At 58.2% G+C, this 19,043-nt stretch overlaps 1 protein-coding gene and 1 long non-coding RNA gene across 8 annotated transcripts in view; one reads left to right on the top strand and one right to left on the bottom strand.

The window, feature by feature from the left end:
• Positions 1-4,972: 4,972 nt before the first annotated feature.
• LOC140689330 (uncharacterized) lies at positions 4,973-7,248 on the bottom strand. Its single transcript, XR_012064256.1, has 2 exons — positions 6,123-7,248; positions 4,973-5,741 (listed from the first exon to the last, which is right to left on the bottom strand). It is a non-coding gene; the product is annotated as an uncharacterized lncRNA (long non-coding RNA).
• A 98-nt stretch (positions 7,249-7,346) lies between these two features.
• Positions 7,347-19,043, top strand: part of TSNARE1 (t-SNARE domain containing 1) — an 86,262-nt gene continuing 74,565 nt past the window's right edge. For 2 of the 7 annotated variants that reach the window (XM_072949832.1, XM_072949831.1), the window contains exon 1: positions 7,347-7,499. The gene's annotated coding sequence lies outside the window, so the exon portion shown is untranslated. The remainder of the gene's footprint in view (positions 7,500-19,043) is intronic. The other 5 variants (XM_072949828.1, XM_072949825.1, XM_072949829.1 and 2 more) reach the window with 4 other exon arrangements.

Genomic DNA, 19,043 nt, shown 5'->3' with positions numbered 1-19,043 from the left:
GGTGAGCCCCTCGGAGGGGAGGGGCCCAGGGCGGGGGGAGCAGAGGGCCTGTGACAGAGCCTCTCCCTCCAGCCCTGGCCCGGTCCTGGCCCTGAGGCCGCCCAGGCGTGGACGGCCTGCTTCCTGCACACCAGAGCCTGAGCAGCCTTCTCCCCCGGCACCCATCCGAGTCCCCCTCCCTCTGTGCCCACCTGGAGTCCCACTGCCGCTGCCCCAGCTCCTGTCCCTTGGACCTGTCAACACCCTCCTTGCCCTCTCACTCACTAACTCCCAGGTCTCCTCTGAGTTTCAAGGTGGCCTGCCCCATATCTTCACCTCACAGCCCCGTTCTCACCTCCTAGGTGTGGCCAACACCGCTAGGAGCTGTGGCCGCACCTCTGCACAACCGTGGCCATTTGTGCTGTCCACATGAGCCCTCCCACTGGGGTCCCCCCCGCAGTGAGCGCTGGGAGGTCTGGCGGAGGCCTTGGCCCAAAAATCCATGCCCTTGGGACCCCAGCAGCCTGAGCCTGGCGGATCCTGGTCACGGCGGCAGGGGAAAGTTCTGGATCCTTCATCACAGGCTGTTAGCCCCGTCTCCTCTTGGAGCCTCAGTTGCTCCATCTCTAGTATGAGGGGGTCTAATACCTACTGCATGGACAGCAAGTTCTAGAAAACTCTGCCTGGTGGTGCAGCTCCCACCTCTGTTCAGGTGGGGTGGGCTGGGCTGGGCTGAGGGACACCCAGGGACCCACGTCAGAGAGAAGATTTGGCTAGCACAGGTGGGCCAGGGCTGAGGGACGGTGACCAGGGTCACCCACTGAGCTCTGAGCCTGGTCCCAGTCTGAGCCTCTACCTCCCTGGATATCCCACTGGCACTGTCCTTGGCCACAGGGAGGCCTGGGTAGGAGAAGCAGAGGGGTGATGCTTATGGGGACCCCGCTCTGAGCTGGGAATGTGGCTCCACTGACACCCACCACAGGTCCGCACACTGTCCTGAGCCCACACGCGACTGCTTCATCTCCGCTCCCTGCAAGGCCCTGACTCCTGGCGGGAGAGGTGGGGACCACGCTGTGCGGGGCTGCTCAGTGAAGCCCGTGACGCCCCCTCACGCTATTTTTATCCCCATTAAGCCCTATAAATACGGCAGCAATAACCAAATACAGTCACCGTGCCCAACACCTCTCGCCCCGGCGCTGCACACCCGCACGGCTTGGGACCCAGGGCAGAGGGACAGACACACAGGCTCCTGGGGAGGCACGGTGGATCCTCAGAAGGGACTCCTGGGACAGAGCCCGTCCCCCTCCCCACTGGACTTTCCGGCACCTCCCTTCTTTCTTCTTGGTTATGACGTCAAATAAATAGGTTATTTTCTCACCCTGGAGTCTCTGGGTCTCAGTTTCCCCATTAGAGAAGTAGGGGAGGGGGGAACCAGGGGGGAGGCTGTGTGTGGTTGTCTCCCCACCCCTGATGCCTACTCCTGGCGGGGACAGGGTTTTGCTGGTTTCAGTCACTGCTGCCCCCTGTGTTTGGGCCAGGACCCTCTGTGAATGTTTGTTGAGTGAGTGAATGGATGGATGATGGATGGATGGATGGATAGGTGGATGGATATGGATGGATATAGATGGATAGGTGGATGGATATGGATGGATGGATGGATGGCATGAAATAACCGCCCTCAAGTGCTCAGCATGAGGGGCTGGGTGGGGGTGAGGGTGAGACCCCTGGACTTCGTTAGGGCTCTCCCCACCCTCCACCTCCAGGCAGCCCTCCCTCACGGAGGGGAAGACACCCCTGGATCTGTCAAGGCATGGATGGAGGAGGGGGCCTGGAGCTCAGAGCCTGCAGGACTGGTGGGAGGTTCCCAGGCAGGGGCAGAGGGTGGGGGCTCATAAAACCAGAAATCCGACACGTGTGGTGTTCCCCAGCCAGGAGACGCTGCTCTGCCTGCAAGGTGATGGTGCCCGGGGCTGAGAACTGGAATCAAGGCCAATGTCCTCTTTTTCTTGGTGGGAAAGGAATGTCTGGAAATGCTGATGTGGCTCAGGACGGGGAGTCAAGGTCAGGTGGGGCCTTGATCTTCCCTGACCTCTTGCCACTGACCACCATTCTTGGGGCTGGGTGGCCCTGCAAGGGCCTGGGCGCTTGTCCCCATGGCCCTGCTCAGGGCTCAGCCCGGAGCCGCTCTGGTACCGTGTGCTACCCCTGCCCCCAAGCCCTTCCTGTTACAAGGGGATGAAGCTGGACCCACACTCGTCTGGGCTGAGTAATCACACCTTGTTAACCACCCAGCTTGATGGAAACAAGGGAGACACCTGGGAGGTCTGCTACACGGCCAACCCAGTAACTGTGCACTGCCCGGTGGGCTCCGAGACCCCCATCCCAAGGCCTCGTAGGCCCTGGGAGATCCCTGCAGAAGCAGCCCACTGCGGTCCAGCCTGGATTACCCTCCTCTTGGCCTCCTTGACCTCTGAGGGGCCAGAGATGCTGTTCATTCTGGTGCCAGAAACCTCGAGCACCCAGGCTCTGTGAGGCCCGGAGGATGAAGGAATGCCTGGACCCTGGACCACGGAGCCTGGGAGAAGCCCCCAGCCGTGCCCTCAAGACCCCTCATCCACCTGTTTTCAGTTCGTAGCTTGACCAAGTGGCAGGTATGGAGCTGGAGAAGGAACAGCCAGCGGTCTCTGGCTGAGAGAGCTGATGGAGCCTGAGGAGTCATGGGGACCCAAGGGAGGGGACAGACCATCGCAGAGAGGGCAGAGCGCACAGCCCTGGGAACCGCAGGCAGCTGTGGAGGGAAGGGCATTGGAACTCAAGCTCCAGCTACTGCTCGGTGGTCGTGGGGGCCACGACCCTGCCCTGGGGCTTGGTTTCCCCATAATAGTCCAGAAAATCTCCAAGACTCTCTTCAGCTCAGCTACTCGTCCACTCATCCACTCACTCACTCACTCCTTCCTTCAATAAACACACAGTGAAAGAAGCCACGTGACTTTCGCTGCCAACAAGTAGGTCTCAGGTTGGGGAGGGGGTGCAGTGATCAGTGCTGTGTAGGAGGCAAGCTGGGTGAGGAGCCTGCAGGAGACCCCAGCCCCAGGCCAGGGGCCGAGTGCGTGGGAGGGGCAGCCTTGAAAGATGGGTCCGTCACCTTCGAGACAGAGGGGCCCAGCTGGGCTCAGGTGAGAGGCTGCACTTGGAGAGCGGGTGGTCGTGGGCTTGGGACAGGGTCCGGAAGGGCCTGGGATGCTGGCCCAGGTGCCTGGTTGCGATCCTGTTGTGATGGTGGCCTGGGAAGGGCATCCAGTGGCGATTCATGCCCCCAAGGCAGACCAGGCACCCAAGCCTGGCAGAATAGGGGCACCCGCCTGGCAGGCCTGGGGCGGGCGCGATCCTCCCGCCACCTCGCAGACCCCGCCTGCTTCACCAACAACTCTGGGAGGCCGGGCTGGCGGGTGCTTTCCGCCCACACACAGCACATCGTGAGGTTCCAGGTTCGGCAGCTCTCAAGGGGAGGGGGCCCCTGGAATTACAAAGTGTTGTGATTTTGCAAAATGCTTTTCTCTCTCATTTTTACCTTCACTCATTAGCATTTCGTTACCCCGGTTCCCTGTGTGTAGCGGGTGGGGGGGCTGGGTTCTTGGGGTGGAGGCTGTAAAGTGAGGAGGTGGACGAGACCCTCTCTGAAGTCCACGTGGCCAGTCTACTACTCCATGGCCCGTGACCTTGTGGCCACCACACGATGAGAGCCCCGAGGGGGGCCGTGGTTTAAGGTGGAGGCAGAGACCTGGCCTGGGCATCAGGGACAGGCCGGCGGCCCCGGCACGGCCGTGGCCCCTTGTGGACATGTGTGTGCCCCTCCCTGCCAAGGCCAGGTTCCCCACTGTGGCTGAGGGAGCACAAGAGGTGCTCTGAGTGGTGAGGGCTCTGAGGCCATCTGGCTGGAGATGTCAGGACGCTTCCACAGAGGAGGGTGTGACAGCACCACACGGATGTTCAGAGGCTCCTCGTGCACCTGCCGGACACACTCAGCTCACCTCCGGGAAACGCTATCCCTCAAGACTCCGCCATGCCAGGCCTCCTCATAGAGGGGCCTTCCCTGACCCCCAGCCCCTTTGGGTCCCCGATGCCCCTGTACAGCCCCCGCCCAGGTTCCTAGTGCACACTGTGTGATTCGCAGTCCACTAGACAGTGAGCACTGTGGCAGGGCTGTGTCCTGATGCAGAGACTGACGGTCCCCTCCTCACCTTCTTACTGGGCACAAGAGCCTGGATGGCCCCTGGGAACACAGTCCTCAGGAGGAAGACATTTCCTAGTCTCTCTTGCAACCAGAAGTACCCAAGGGACCCAGTTCTGGCCAAGGGGGCAGGGGGTGGTGTAAGCAGATATGGGGTGTGCAATATCTAGGAAGCGTCCTTAAAGGGGTGGGATGGGCGTGAGAGCATGCCTGTGTGCCTTTCCACTGTCCAGTTCTCCACCCTGCTGGTTGGAAAGCAGACATGATGGCTGGCACTTACACAGCCATCTTGTGCCATGAGGCAGAAGGCCCATCTGAGGACCAGAGGAACCATGAGATTAAAGAAATCCAAGGTCCTGTCCTCCCAGCCATTGGGTCTATCTAGACTTGAATGTGTAGCATTAAAAGCGAACATTGTGTTTAAGCCACTGGTATTGGGATTTTCAGTCATTAACAACCGAATCTAACTGTATAGCATCCCCAGGATCTAGCATGTTGCCTGATGTTGAAAATAAGGTTGTGGAATGAATAAACGATGGCAAACAAGATCAGATAAGATCTGGCAAGAGGAGGGGTATGCTGTGCCAGGTAGCAGGCCTGGGTAATGGGTGTGGAACAGACAGACCAGCTCCTTGGGGTGTAGAGATGCCTCCCGCCTCAGAGATGGAGGACAAGCAGGCCCTGCCACTTTCCAGGAGGTGGGGCGGGGGGCAACCTCTTCCCTCACTGAGGATGCGATTAGCAAAGACAACAATCAAACACTCCCACCTCGGATTTTCTTTTACTTTTTTCTTTCTTTTTTCTTTTTTTGCCACTCCTGCAAAAGTGGCTGGGAGGCTGTTACAAGTCTCATGCTGGAGTCGGTTTTCTAAGAGCCTGGGGCGAGCCTGGGGCTGTGACGCCACGACTGGTCTTGAATGGTGGTGGGCGATGTTCCTATCTTGGTCGGATCTCTGCTGGGTGCTGGGCCCTTGCCAGCCTCTTCCCAGCACACGTCCTCCCTGTGACACTGCCTCATGTAGGTGACGAGGCAGCAGTGTGCCGCCCTCCCATCTGCTCTTGGGCAGGCTCACAGCACTCAGCGGCCTTTGTCTCCTCCATTGCTGCTTTGGAGAACATGCCGAGAGAAGGTGTCACTGGTCAGTGTCACATGGCAACACCAGAAGGTTTGGTATTAGAACAGACCAGGTGCCTGTGGGGGCGGGTGCACATTGAGTGAACACTAAGCCTCGTAAGCGAGGCTCCTGTGCACCCTCTGCTCACACCAGGTGTCCCTTGGAGCGCTGGGGTGCAAACATAAATACATGGGCCTCAAGGAGCCCGTGGTCTGATGGGCACGGAAAAAGCTGAAAAACGTGGTGGCCCCATCCTGATGCATACAGGGGTCATACCAGCTAGGAATGGTGCCAGCCCCGGGGGGGGGGAGGAAGCAGGGGCTGGTTTCTCCTGTGATGATGAGTCTGTGGTACAGCCGGGGCGGAGGGTAGGCTCCACCCGCAGCTGCTCTGGGACACTGTGCCCGCATTCCAGGCTGGAACAAGAGAAGCGAAGCAGGGTGGGGTGGCGGTGGGGGGTGTGTGTGGCTAGCTGGCCACATCGGTCCCTTCTGGGCCTGAAGACTTACTGTATCTTCTGCTGTCGTCCCCCAGGCCCGCACTACCTTGCTGACTTGAGCAAAACTGGGGTTCCACTGTTAAGGGACACAGGAGGGCTGGGCGGCAGTGATGGCCTGCTCATGGAATTTGGTGGATAAGGGAGTCTGTGGTTGAGTGAGTGAGGGTTGACTGCTGGGGACTGAGTTAGTGCAAACACCTTCTCTTTCGGGGTGGGGCTGGGCTGGTTTCCCGGAGAAGCTGACCTGGGAGTCAGTCTTCAGGGGATGGACAGGAAGGTTAGGGGGAGGGACACTCACTGCAGAATCCAGGTTGAGTGACCAGAAGATCCTGCACAACCACGCAGAAGCCTGCGTCACCGCTCCTGTTAGAGCAGCGTTTCTGGAGTGGGCTTCAGTGGGCGCTGCAGAGGCCCCGTCTGAGGACCCCGGAGGCAGGACCACGTGTGGCAGAGCAGATAGGTGCCCGTAGCGCTGTCGCAGCTTCCCCTGGCACATCCTGCTGGGGTCTCCTCGGCATCTTCCTTACCCTCTCCTGTTGGCTCCAGGCTCTTCCAGGGGAAGTCCTGGTGGAGGGGGCTGTCTCTTCTGCTTCTCTGGGAGGTGCTAGGTGGGGTTACCCCAAACTCGGGAGGAAGCAGCAGGTACCGAGCATCCCCTCTGGGAGGGCCCCGCTCGCTTCAGCTGGACCGCCCAGTCCGCAGCCCGAGGCAGCACTCACCCGCGCTGTGTAGGCGGGAAGCAGGCTCTGCAGGTGGTCGTCTCAGAAGAGGTGTTCTTCACTTTCCCCTCCGTCCCTCCACACCCCGCGGCCGGCTGAGCGCGCGGCGTGGCCGGAGCGTCCTCATACCCGACTGCCCCGCTCTCGGGAGGTGTCTGTCCTGGAGACCTGCCCCCTGAAGCACACCCCGCCGCCGAGGAAACGCTTTGCTGTGTGGTGACGATCGCGTCTACGCCCCTGCAGGCGAGGACCAAGGCGTAGGGTCCGCGGGGCACGGGTGCCCTCCCGGCAGCGGTCAGCGGCCGCCTTAGCCCCGGGCGCCGGCCCTTCGGCTCTTGGGCGTGCAGGCCTCCCGAGTCCTCGCGCCGGCTGCCCGGCCCCGCACGGCCACTGCCCGGCCCCGGCTCTGCCGCTCTGACTCGTGAGACCCGGTCCGGCCTGAGGCGGGGCCGCGCACTGCGGGCCTAACTTCACCTTCAAAGTCGGTCCCGTTTCACAGATGGGGAGACTGAGGCTCGGGGGCGAGAGAGCCGGCCATCTCACAGGCCCGGGGAGGCGGCGGGAAGGGCTCGGCCCTGCTCGACAGGCCGGGACCGCTTGTTCTCCGGGGCTCTCGGGGCCACGGAGGGGCCGCGACTCTGGGCACCAGAGGGAGCGCCCGCCCGGAGCGAGTTTTGTGGCCCAGCCGGCCGCCGTCTCAGACCGTTGCCGCCGCCCGCGCGGGGCACTCTGGGACTTATAGTCCCCAGGCGCTCGCCGTCCGCGACGCGTCCACGGCTCGGGCGGCCATTGGCTGGCGCGTAGCGCCAGGCCTGACGGGACGGGCGGCGGGGGCCTCGCGGTCCTCGCCGGCGCGGGAGGGGCCGTCACGTGATGTTTGGGTGCCGGCTCCGCCCCCCGCAACACCCCTCCCGCCGAGACCGCACGGAGAGTGCCCGTGAGGCTCCCAGGCCCAGGTGAGATGGCGGCGCGCGGCGGGGCCGGGCCGGCCGGGGCGGGCCGGCGGGCGAGGCGGGCTGGCCGGGAGGGCGCTCGGCCAGAGGCGGGATAAGCCGCGGCCCAGGCTGGGAGGGGCTCGGGGCCCGCGGCGGCTGGGGGCGGGGCGGGGCCGGCGCGGCGGGAGGGGCTCCAGGGACGGGGCGCCGTGGGAGGGGCGGGGCTTAGGGGCGGGGCGCCGTGGGAGGGGCGGGGCGGTCAGGGAGTCCCGCTGCGGTCAGAGCGCTCGGTTTGAGGTCGCGGTACCCAGTTGTTGCTCTCAAGGGACCGTCCTCGTCACCACGGTGTGGGAACCATTGGAGGAGAGCTGGACCCGATGCGCCACCCCTCGCCGCTTCCTGCCCCTCCTCCACGTTTGACTTAAAAAGTGTCTCTTGAGTACTGAGGGCTGGGGTCCTCTGGCCCTTGCAGCTTCCAGGTGGCCACGCTCTGTGCTGCCCCTACGGAAGCCCTTCAGGGGCCTCCTCCTTACCTCTCACTCCACTCTTGCCCTCTGGGGTGTGCGTGCGCCGTCCACTGTGGCGGTCACTAGACACGCGTGGCCCCGCATGGAACCCTGCAGTCAGGGCAGAAAGTTCTGGGTTGCGCTGTTTGACCAGATGGGCCTGCTGCCCTTCCGGCCACACGTGGCACCTCTTCCTCACCTGCTCTCATCCTGCCCTTGTTTTGGTTCCGGGCGGTGTGGCGGCTCACCGTCCTCCTGGAGGTCTCCACGCAGGTTCCTGGCCACCCTCTGCTGCCAGGACCGCGTTTCTGGCGCCTTCTCCTTTCCTTCCCAGCGCGCTCTGTCTTTACCAGTTGATTGCCTGTTTTCCATTTTATCTTGGGTCGCCACGAGGCAGGGGCTGAGGTGGTTCCTCACTATACCCGAGTGTGGGCTCAGTGTCAGGGCGAGATACAGTTGGTCAGTAGTGGGATGTTTTGGTCTGTTAAAATGGTACCTCCCTATGGCTCAACCTCATGCATTGTAGGTCCTCAGTAGAAACCCAGTGTAGCAAATGCCTACCCAGGACAGTGCAGGAGCCCAGTTATGACAGTGGCAGTGGGAGACGGGCAGGCAGAGAAGGCTTCCTGGAGGAGGTAGAGCTTCCAGGGCTACTTGCACATTTCCCTCCTTTGTTGGCCTCTTGCCCTGACTGCATCCTGGCACCCTTCACTGGGCATTCCTCTCCAGGCCCCGGGGTGGGTGCCTGTGCACAGGTGCTGCCATCTGAGGGTTTGGGGGCTTGGGGGCTCGTGGGCACACAGGGGTCCTTAAGTCCCTTCTTGCAGGATGAAAGTCAGGATCTGGTCCCTGACTCCTGCTCCAGCCATGTCTTCAACAGCTTGCTTCGTGTGCCCCAGCAGTGCACAGGTCCCAGTTTCCTGCACATTTCTTATCTTTTCTCACCAGCATGAGAATGTTCGTGCCTTCCACTTGGAGTGCCTTGTACTCCCAACACCTCTTTGGATGGATACTTTCCTGTCCTCTGACTCTGGGTTGGCTCACCCACATTTATGCTCATGGCCATAGCACAGAGCACCCTTTCTGTGTTACTGAGAGTTTCGTTGTTCTCTGGTGTCTGGGAGACATGAACTGTTGGTCAAGGCTTAGACTGCCGAACAATGTGCACAGGTGTATCTGTGGCTACTGGTTGTGTCTTGATTGTGTTTTTTTGCTACAAGTGGAATGCAGCCTGGGTAATTCTTTATGTTCTTTAAATTGTGATTTGTGTGATGTCATCGCGACGAACTTGCTAGGCCATGAAGGCAGACCACCTCTCGGATTCATCTGCTTTCTGCCAAGACACTCAGCACTGCCCGGCTCCTGAATCTGTGCTGCATCCGTGAATGGAGGGGTTGGTGACGAAAGACTAAAGAGGAGGGAGAATGGACAGAACTGAAGAGTGAAGGGGCCTGTTCTGCCTCCTCCAGGGCCATTACCTTGGGTGTTCAGTGCTAATTCTTGCGCTTGTTTCTGCTCTTTACTTTGCATGCCTTTGTCCCGTCTGGGCGCACTGAGGCCCGGAGGGGGATTGTCATTCCCGCTTTTCAGTGATGCGCTTGGTGTTCAGGGAAGGCTCCTCCTGCTCCGGGCCCTGGACTCCAGGGCAGATGCTGCAGCCATTTGCCCGCCCCATCTGCCCGCCCTGTCCCCTTGGGAGCCCCTCCCACTGAACGCCTAGCTGTGGCCCCTGTGGCACCCTGCGGCTGTTTGTTGAAGTGAGCAGGGTCATGACAGACCTGAACCACGCCTCCTGTTGGAGCTGCCTGTGGAGCCAGCAGAACCTTCCATGGGAAGGGAGTTGTCTTGGCCTGAGTCCTGGCAGAGAAGACGACTCACCACCAAGCCAGGTGCCGTGCGAGTGCCCGGGCCCGTGGACCAATGGGGCGGTGATGCCTCCGGGGGCCCCTGGTTCCCAGCGTCCTGCTGCCATCCACAGCTGTCCTCAGAAGCTGTCCAGCCGTTCCGCCTGGCCTTATCCCACCTGCATGATTGTCGCCCTCGGCCAGGGGCTTGCTGAGGGCCAGGAGGGGATGAAGTGAAGGGAAGAGGATTCCACGCTTGGCTGCAAAGCTAGACCACCGCCTGGAGCCCTTTCCCCTCCTCGGTCCCCCTGGGCTGCAGGTGTCTTCACAGGCATGCGGTGTGGTCTGCAGGGCCGTGCCTGTCTGGACAGGGTCATCGGCAGGGCCCCCATGGCCTCTGAGGGCAGGGCTGCTGTCCGAGGAGCAGAGCATCCCATGAGGACTTCCTCCGGCCAGGCGTGTGCAGAGGCTCAGAGTGGTGGCGAGTGGGCCCGGGCGCCCCTGCAGGCTTTCCTGGCCTCTTCCGGACGCCGTGGTGCTCACGTTACAGAGTGAGGTCACCGAGTGGTCAGTGATGGGTGTGGAGAGGGGCTCCTGCCACACGGGTGGCTGTGGGTGGGGCTGAGGGTATGGGTATATATCTGGGAAGGGGCCTTGGGTGCTGGTGAGACCTGAACTGAGTCTTGGAAGCAGCATTAGTCTGGGAGGACGGGAGGGAGGCCGTTCCAGCAGGGGCGGACCTGAGGGAGGGCACAGCGGTGCGAGGAGCCCAGCAGGCCGGTGTGACTGGGGCCAGGCCTGTGTGGGCCTAGGCAGAAGGCAAGGGGAGGCCTGGGTTTCGGTGCTGAGCTGGGGAGGGCCGGCGTGAGCCTCACTGAGGGCGACCGGAAGAGGACTGGAGACACGGTTGTGGGGAGCAGGGACCAGGGGTCTGGGCTCTGTGGCTGGAGGCTGCCGCTGGCTGTGAGAGGTGTGCACCCCCGCCCAGCCCGCCCAGTCCCCAGCGTCCAGGCTGTCGGCCCCTTGGCTCAGCACCGTGTGGCCGGGTCCACGGTGGTGGCAGCAGAGCTGTAGACCCCCTCTGTGGAGTGACTGCTGGCCCAGGAGAGCTGGGTCTTTCCGGGAACTGGGGTGGCAGGCTGTTCGTTGTCCCAGCAGCCCTGGGCTCCCGCCTCTGGACGAGGCCAGCCACCCTGCCCCGGGTGGACACGAGAGAGCAGGCCAGGCAGTCCTGTGACCCTGGAAGCCCCTGCTTGTAGCTCCTGCTCAATAAACTTCTGTTGTTTTCTTAACTGGGCTGTGGAAGATTGCCTTGTTTTCTGCCTCTGATGTCCCTTGAGAGAACGGTGGGGCCCCAACCCCAGCCCTGACTGTGTCAATGTCGTGGTGTGAACAGTGAAGTCCTGTGGACTTGGATCCTGACCCACGTCCCTCATCAGCGTGTGAGGATGCCCGAACTCTGCCGTTTCTGAGCCTGTAGCCCCGGGAGGTCGGAGGTGGTGGCATCTATGCCGTTGCAGAGACACGGGCACTGAAGCTTGGAGACTTTTGGAGACACTGCTCGAGGGGCAGGCGGGGCTGTGGGAGTCAGGGAGTGCCTGGGAGGCTGGCGTGGCCGGGCCTCTCCTGAGCAGCCCTCCCCTGCTCCAGAGAGCTTGCCCCAGCCTGCTTTTGAGGTGGATTAGCAGGAACTGAGGAGAACCGACCTTTGTCACTGACTTGTGTCATCATCACGATAGTGACCACCATTTACAGACCTCTGGTATCTGCTGGCACTTGCTAGGTTCCTCATACTCCTAAGACCAGGACACTTCCCAGGGCTGAGTAACTTATCCGGAGGTCATAGGTCCGTAAGTGGCCACTCAGCTCTCTGGCTCCAGAGCCCACTCACTGCTCTGCTGCTTCCTCAGAGAACAGATTGGAAGATGCTCCCACACTGGAAGATGCCCTGTGCATTGCAGAACGTCGATAATAAAGTCTACACAAATAAAGACTTGCTTCCGGGCTCTCTCCGTGTTGAACTGATGTTCTGAAGGAGAGCTTGGCAGGGGTCTGAGGGCGCCTAACGAGTCCAGGTGTGGAGGTGTGGGGTTTCTCATGGAGGGGGAGGCAGGATGGAGCTCGGAATTCCTGTTCCCAGTAGGGCAGGATGACAGGCAGGGAGGAGGGAGCTCACCATCTGCTGTGGCTGCTCTCCTAGCCTGTGGAAAGGTGTCCAGTCATCGAGTTAAACATTTTTAGGGCTTTAGGAGAGGTGCCACGCTCAGGCATCCATCTGCCCATGTCTGTCTGTCCTGTTGTCCGAGCCTGACCCTGGGTGTGGTCTGCAGGGCTCAGACTGAGCCTGCACTGGGTAGGAAGCCGGATATTAGGGGCATGGGGTGGTGAGGAAGGAGGAGGTTGGGGTGTCATCTGGGGAAGATGAAAACCAGGCACCCCGGGCGATGGTGGGGACGGCAGAGCTCTGGTCTGGGAATCGGCGCCAGACAGAGCTGGCCAGGAGGTGGCCGGGTGCAGCCCCCACCGCCTCCCGCCCCAGCCAACTCTGGCTGCCCTCCACCGGGATCCGTAGTCCATCCTTGCCAAGTATTTGGAAAGGGACGTGTTTTCACACCAGCAGCCCTGAATCAGTCTCTCCCACGTTAAAACAGCGCCCCGCTGCATCCTCCTTCCTGGGCTTGGCTGCCCTCTCAGCACAGGCTTTTAGTAGCTGTGCTAATGAGGAGCTGGAGTCCTGCCTTGGGTCTGACCTCCTTCCCCACTGCTGCCTCACCCACAGTGAGGGTGCTAATGAGCGTGGAGGGCAGGAGGCGAGCCTGGGCTCAGGGAGCAGAGTGGTTCTGTGTCTTCCGGGTCCAGGGTCTGGAAAATCTTCAGTTGCGGGGACGAGTGTTCTAGCTGGTCCGCGCCTCCAGCCTGGACCCCTAATTCCCTCGCAGCATCCCGACTTCCTGCCCAGGGCCACTCAGCCTGTCTCCCTGGCTGCATCTTTCCAGGGGCCCGTCTGCAGCATCAGGCTGCCTCCCGCACTCGGCCTTTGCAGCTCTGGCAGTTTGAGCTCAGAGTCTTTCCAGCCTCTCTATTCAACCTGCTGGGCTGATGTCTCTGCCCCTTCCCTGGGGGCCTGGCACCTGGCAGGGCAGGGGGCTGCAGACTGATGGAAAGCCTTTCGTGGCTAGTTCCTCGTTGCCTTGCAGTCATTTGTTTGGTGTTGGGCTCCCCGTGGACTCCTCTAGGGCCAGGATCCTGTCTTTCCTGTCTCTGTGGTCCCAGTACAGGAAGAGCACACAGTTGGAGCTCAATAAATGCTCATGTAAGCACGAGCTAGCTATTGGAAGGCACTATTTTTCAGGCAGCAGCGCTATTTTCTGGGTGTCTCGTGTGCCCGGGGCCACCCACTGCATCTCCAAGTAGCAGGAAGCCGTGATGGGCTCTAACATGGGTGGTGGGCTGGGCACGAGCGGATGCTTCGCGTGTGCACCCCCACTCACTGAGCAGAAGGGAGACGGCAGCTTGCAGAGGGCGGGTTACAGCTGTCTGGTGGTGCGGCTGCCCGGAGACCGCCTTCCGGGGCCCTGCAGGTGGGTGGCCGCGGAGATGCTGCGGGGAGCCTGAGGAGCGTGGCCGCGGCTCCCAGCTGAGGGCGCGGTGCTTTCAGTGCCACTGATCAGAGCAGGGAAGCCCGGGAGTCACTTGCTCTTAGACCTTGAGAGGTGACATTGTTTTCTCCAGGCCACAAAGGAAGTGCAGTGCAGGCTGGGAGCAGGACACAGCATGCCCGGCCCTAGAACCTGGGCTCTGCCTTTCCCATGCTGCCCCAGAGCGTTATGGACCCTGGGTTGTGCAGAGCTGCCAGGCCAGTGGTTTGAGGGGGTGCCCTGGGACTGGAGGGGCTCTAGTCATCCCTGCTGCCCGCACCCCCTCCCTCTACTCAGAACTGCTCCGACCTCATCCGTTTCACCTGCACCTTCTGAGGACTGTTGTGTTGGGAGAAAGGATTCTGTCTAAAGCTGGTTTAGCCCTCCTTTCTCACCGGGAGGCAGAGGCCAGAGCTGCCTGCTGCTGTGGGGTGCAGCCCAGCCCTGCCTCCTGCCGGCTGACAGCCTGCGCTGCTGCCCCCCTGCCGGAGGGGTTGGCGGACATGGAGGAGGGGGCCCCACAGGCAGTTGCCTCGTTTTGTCTTACGGCCCAGGGTGGCCTGCTGGGCAGGAATGAAGTCAGGTGGCAGGTGCGGGCACAGAATTGACTGGGTGGGTGGAAGTCCTAATGGTACAGGGTAGGTCTTGCTGCGGTAACAAGCATTCCCTGGGTGTCAGCAGCTTAAAGCAACAAAGGCCGCTTTGTGCCTTTGGAAGGCCACCCTTCTCCTCCTGGGGTTCCCTTGTGCTCGGAGAGAGGGTCCCCTGCGGTAGCCCACCTCGTCCAGAGTTCCAGGAGGCCGGCCCTCGGGAACCAAATCAGGTTGACTACGCCCTCTGCTCTGTCCACCCGGTGACCTCAGACATGGAGACTGACAACCCAGTGTCTTTGAAAAAACATTATGAAACTTTATATTTTGAGACATTGTACATGTATGTGTACAATTGTAAGAAATAATTCTGAGCCTTCCTAGTACCTTTACTCAGTTTCCCCAAAGGTGGCACCTGGCAGAGATGTAGGACTGTGGCACACCCAGGATGCCTCTGTGGCTGCGGTCAGATTGCAGGGTGTTTCTGTCACGTGGTTGCCCTTCAGTAGCCCCCCCCCCCCCGCTCCGCTGCTTGCCCTCCTTAACTGCTGGGAGGCGTCAGTCTGTCCTCCTGTTTTCCAGTGTCTCAATGTTATACAAACGGGATCACAGAGTATGTAGCCCTTGGGGACCAGCTCTTTTCATTTGGTTAATTCCCTGGAGGTTTCTCAAGGTTGTCACATGTGTCTGTAGTTTGTCTCTTTTCATCGCTGAGTCCTGTTCCCGTGTGTGAATGAATGGACCACCGTTAACAGTTCCATTGCCCTTGCACTTTAGTGATTTGAATAGTTGATGTAGTTCAAAAGTGAAAACGTACGGGGAAGCAGGCAGTTGAGTTACCAGCCTCCCCAGCCCAGCCGGCCGGCCTTGTACGCACCTGTGACACTGCTGTTAGTCTCTTCTCAACCAAAGACAGATCGACCGTATTCAGGTTCCTTTTTCTCTTACAAGTCAAATGTTGTAACACGTTTCTGCTCCTTAGCTTTTATTTTTCTCCCCCTACTAACCAAAATATCCTAGAGGTCTTTCTCCATCAGTACAGAGAACTTCTCTTTTTCTTGTTGACAATGGCAGACTCTTTCAAGTATGGTTATGTCAGAATCGATTTAATAGTCGTTTGTGGATGGAAGTTTAGACTGATTTCGGTCTGTGCTTGTTACAGAATGAGTGACCCGTTCCCAGGTCACTTGTGCATGTTCGTCGGATGTACGCTCAGAGGGCAGGCACGGGCTCTGAAGGCCCCGACTTTCCTCCGTCGGACACACATGGCCAGGTCGCCCCCAAAGCAGGGGTCCCGATTCCACACCCACGGAGAGTTGTGTGCCCCGTTCCCCTCGCTGCTCCCACGCTGGGCACCTTTGGGTTTCGGGGCGGAGACACGCCTGCGTTTCCTTTATTGTGAATGAGGTTGGTGCCCTTTTTTTTAATGGTGTCTTTTTATGTATCAGAGAGCCACCCGTATGTTCCTTGTGAGCTTTCTGTTGCTCGACTTTGTTCGTGTTTTAAAACTGTGTGGTTGATTTTTTTCCCTTTAGATCACGGAGACGAGCTCTTTGAACGTTGGATGAATTCAGGTCACGTGCTCCCTTCTTTTGTTGTCCCTGCTGTTTGGCCACGTAGCCGCCTCCGTGCCGTTTGATCTGTCCGTGTGCACGTGTGGCGTTTGGACTTCGAGTTGTAGTTCACAGAGGTTTCCTTTCTTCAGGTTTAAAAAGAAGGGCTGTGTTTTCTTCTTGTTGTTGATTAACTTCTCAAGTTTTTATTCATTTGTTCTTTGTCCCGGCGTGCACCGTGAGTTCTGGTCTGACCCTGGCTTTGCCGGGGGCCGTCTGCTCTCGGCGCTGTCCAAGGTATTAAACGGTCCATTTCTTCCCTGCTGGTTTTAGGTTCTAGCTTTGTTGTGCCCTAAATTGCCATTTATATTTAGATTTTAAAATAATGTATTTATTGTGATAAGAATGCTTCTTATGAGACCTACCACTTTGCAGATTGAAGTACACAGTGCAGTACCGTGTGCACAGTAATTAACACGTGCACAGTCCTTACCATGTGCACAGAGCGTACGGTGTGCACAGAACATACTGTGTACACAGTGCGTACCGTGTACATGGAGCATACCGTGTGCACGGAGCATACTGTGTGCACAGTACTTACTGTGCGCACAGTGCGTACCATGTGCACAGTACAGCCCTGTGTTGAGCCCACCAGGTGCGGTGTTGCCCAGCAGCACTCTGGAGCTGTTTCATCTTGTTTCAGTGAGACTTTTTGCCCATTGAGTAGCAGCTCCCCGTCTCCCCTGCCCCCGCCCCTGGCAGCCACCATTCCACTTGGTGCTTTGAATCGGACTGTTTTAGATCCCTAGTGTCAGTGGGGTCATGCAGTGTTTGTCCCTCTATGGCTGGCTTCTTTCACTTTGCATGATGCCTTCAAGGTCCATCTAAGTTGTTGCATGCTGCAGAATTTCCTTCTTTTTTGGAGGATGAATAACGTTCCATCACGTGGATGTGCCACGTCCTCTTTATCCACTCACCTGTAGATGAACCCTTCGGCTGCCTCTGTGTCTTGGGTGTCGTGAATCATGCTGCCATGGACACATGGTGCAGATACCTCTTTGAGGTCCTGATTGTAATTCTTTCAAATAAATGCCCAGAAGCAGCGCTGCTGGATCACATGATGGTTCTGCTTTTCACATCTTGAGGCGCCTTTGTGCTGTTTTCCGTAGTGGCTGTGCCATCTTGTGTTACCGCCAGTGTACAGGGTTCCAGTTTCTCCACGTCCTTGCCAGCAATTCTTTTTCTTCTTCTTCTTCTTCTTTTTTTTTTTGATGACAGCCGTCCTGACAGAAGGGAGGTGGCATCTTGCTGGGGATTTTGTGTGCATTTCTCTGATGGTTAGTGATGCTGAGCACCTTCTCACGTGCCTGTTGGCCATCTGTGTGTCCTCTTTGGCAAAATGTCTGTTCAGGTCCTTAGCCCATTTTATGATTAGGCTCTCAGTTTTTGGCTTTGTTTTTCACTGCTGAATTGTAGGAGTTCCTTATATGTTTTGGAGATGAACCCCTTCTCAGATACACACGGCCCTTGACTTAAAAGATGGTTCAACCTCACAGTTTTACAGGTTTTCACCTTTGCATGGTGCAAAAGTGATACACTTTCAGTAGAAACCATACTTTGAATTTTGACCCTCTGGGCTAGCGATGTGGGGCGTATACTGTCTTGGGATCCTGGACTGTGGCCACTATAGCTCCCGCCAGCCCCACGATCACGAGGGTGAGCAGCCAGTGCATAGCCAGCCATTCTGTTTTTCACCTTCCGCATAGTGTTCAGTCAGTTATAGGGGACATTCCACACTTCAGTATAAAATGGGCTTTGTGTTAGATGGTCTTGCCCAACTGTAGGCCGATGTGAGTGTTCTGAGCACGTTTCAGGAAGGCCAGGCTGAGCTGTGATGTTCCGTAGGTCCCACGTCTTAAATGCACTTTCAACTTAAGGTATTTTCAACTCTTGATGGACTTGTGGGGGCGCACCCCAGTGTGAGCAGAGGAAGGTCTTTCTGCACGCATCTTCTCCTGTTCCCTGGGTGCTGGTCTGCTTGGTCGGTTACTTCCTTTGCTGTCTGGTTTGATGTCGTCCCGCTGAGCTCTTTTCGTTTCTCTTACTTGGTGCTCTTGGTGTCGTAGCCATGAAGTCGTTGGCAAAACCAGCCTCGCGAAGGTTTTCCCCTGTGCTTACTTCGAGGAGTTTTACCATTTGGGGTCTTCTGCTTAAGTCTTTAATCAGTTTTGAGTTGGCTTGTGTGCGATAGGGTCCAAGTTCATTCATTTGCAGGTTTGGCTTCAGTTTCCAGCCTCGTCTGTTGGGCAGACCGTCCTCTCCTCATGGGGTGTTCTTGGCACCCTTGTTGCAGACCTGTAGATGGTGTATGTGTCACTTTCTTTCTGGACTCTATTTGATCGACTGTTCTTTGTCTTTGACTTTATGCCAGTCTCACATGGCTGTAATTGCTGTCGCTTTGTGGTGTATTTCAAAATCAGGATGTGGGATGCGTCCAACTTTATTGTTCTTTCTCAAAACTAATTCTGTTTGTTTTCTTATGAGCTGCCCCATTGTCCGTGTGTGCAGCTGTAACCACTGTTTTAGTGAGTGAATCTCAAAGAACTCATTGCTCTTTTGTCATAATTTTTTTCACCTATTCTAGGTTGTCCTGACCTGTGAACTTTGAACTAGCTTGCCTGTTCTTCACTCAGACCCCCCCAAACGCACACATCCTCACATCCCCCAAACCCGACTGGCTGGGGTTGGAACTGTGCTCAGGTAACTTAGGGGCAGTGACGTCTGTGTGGCGTCGGGCCGTCCTTCCCAGGAGCGCGCTCATTCCCCGGTCGCTTCGGGCTCCTCTGCCGTAGTGCCTTCCGGTTTTCTTTATTTGCAGACCTTTCCTCCTTGTCGACATCGCTAGGAGCCTTTTCTTCCATATCGTCCTTCGTATGTCCACGTGCAAGCACACTTGATTTCTGTGTGGAACTTTGTCCTTTGCTACCTTGCTGATTCTGTTATTTTTCAGTTGATTATCGTGGGTTCTCCAGGTACCCAGTCCTAGTAGCTGCAAACAGTGGTATTTAACCTTCCCCTTTCCAGTTTTTACATCCCGGGTTCCTTTTGTTACCCAGCTGTGTGGACTGACAAGTAATCGTGCTTGTGATGGGCTGCTCTGGGGAGGGCTCCAGGGGTCCCCGCTTGGGCGGGCTGAGGAGGACGTGCTCCATGTGCCCAGGAAGAGTCTGTCCTTCTCATTTTACTGTGCCTCGTTTAAAAAAAATCAAGAATCGTTGTTGACTTTGGTCAGTTCCTTTTTTAACGATCGCCTATGGGATGATCTTACGACTTTCCTTCTTCGCTGTTTTAATGTGATGAGTTATGCTAATGGAGTTGCGGATAGTGAAGGCTTGAATCCTGAAAGGCGCTTCATTCGGTCTGACACGTGGTTC

This window comes from Vicugna pacos, chromosome 25, assembly GCF_048564905.1.
Source record: "Vicugna pacos chromosome 25, VicPac4, whole genome shotgun sequence".
NCBI classification, from domain to species: domain Eukaryota; kingdom Metazoa; phylum Chordata; class Mammalia; order Artiodactyla; family Camelidae; genus Vicugna; species Vicugna pacos.
The sequence above is the reverse complement of the archived record's forward strand: the minus strand, read 5'-3'. Positions and strand labels throughout refer to the sequence as shown.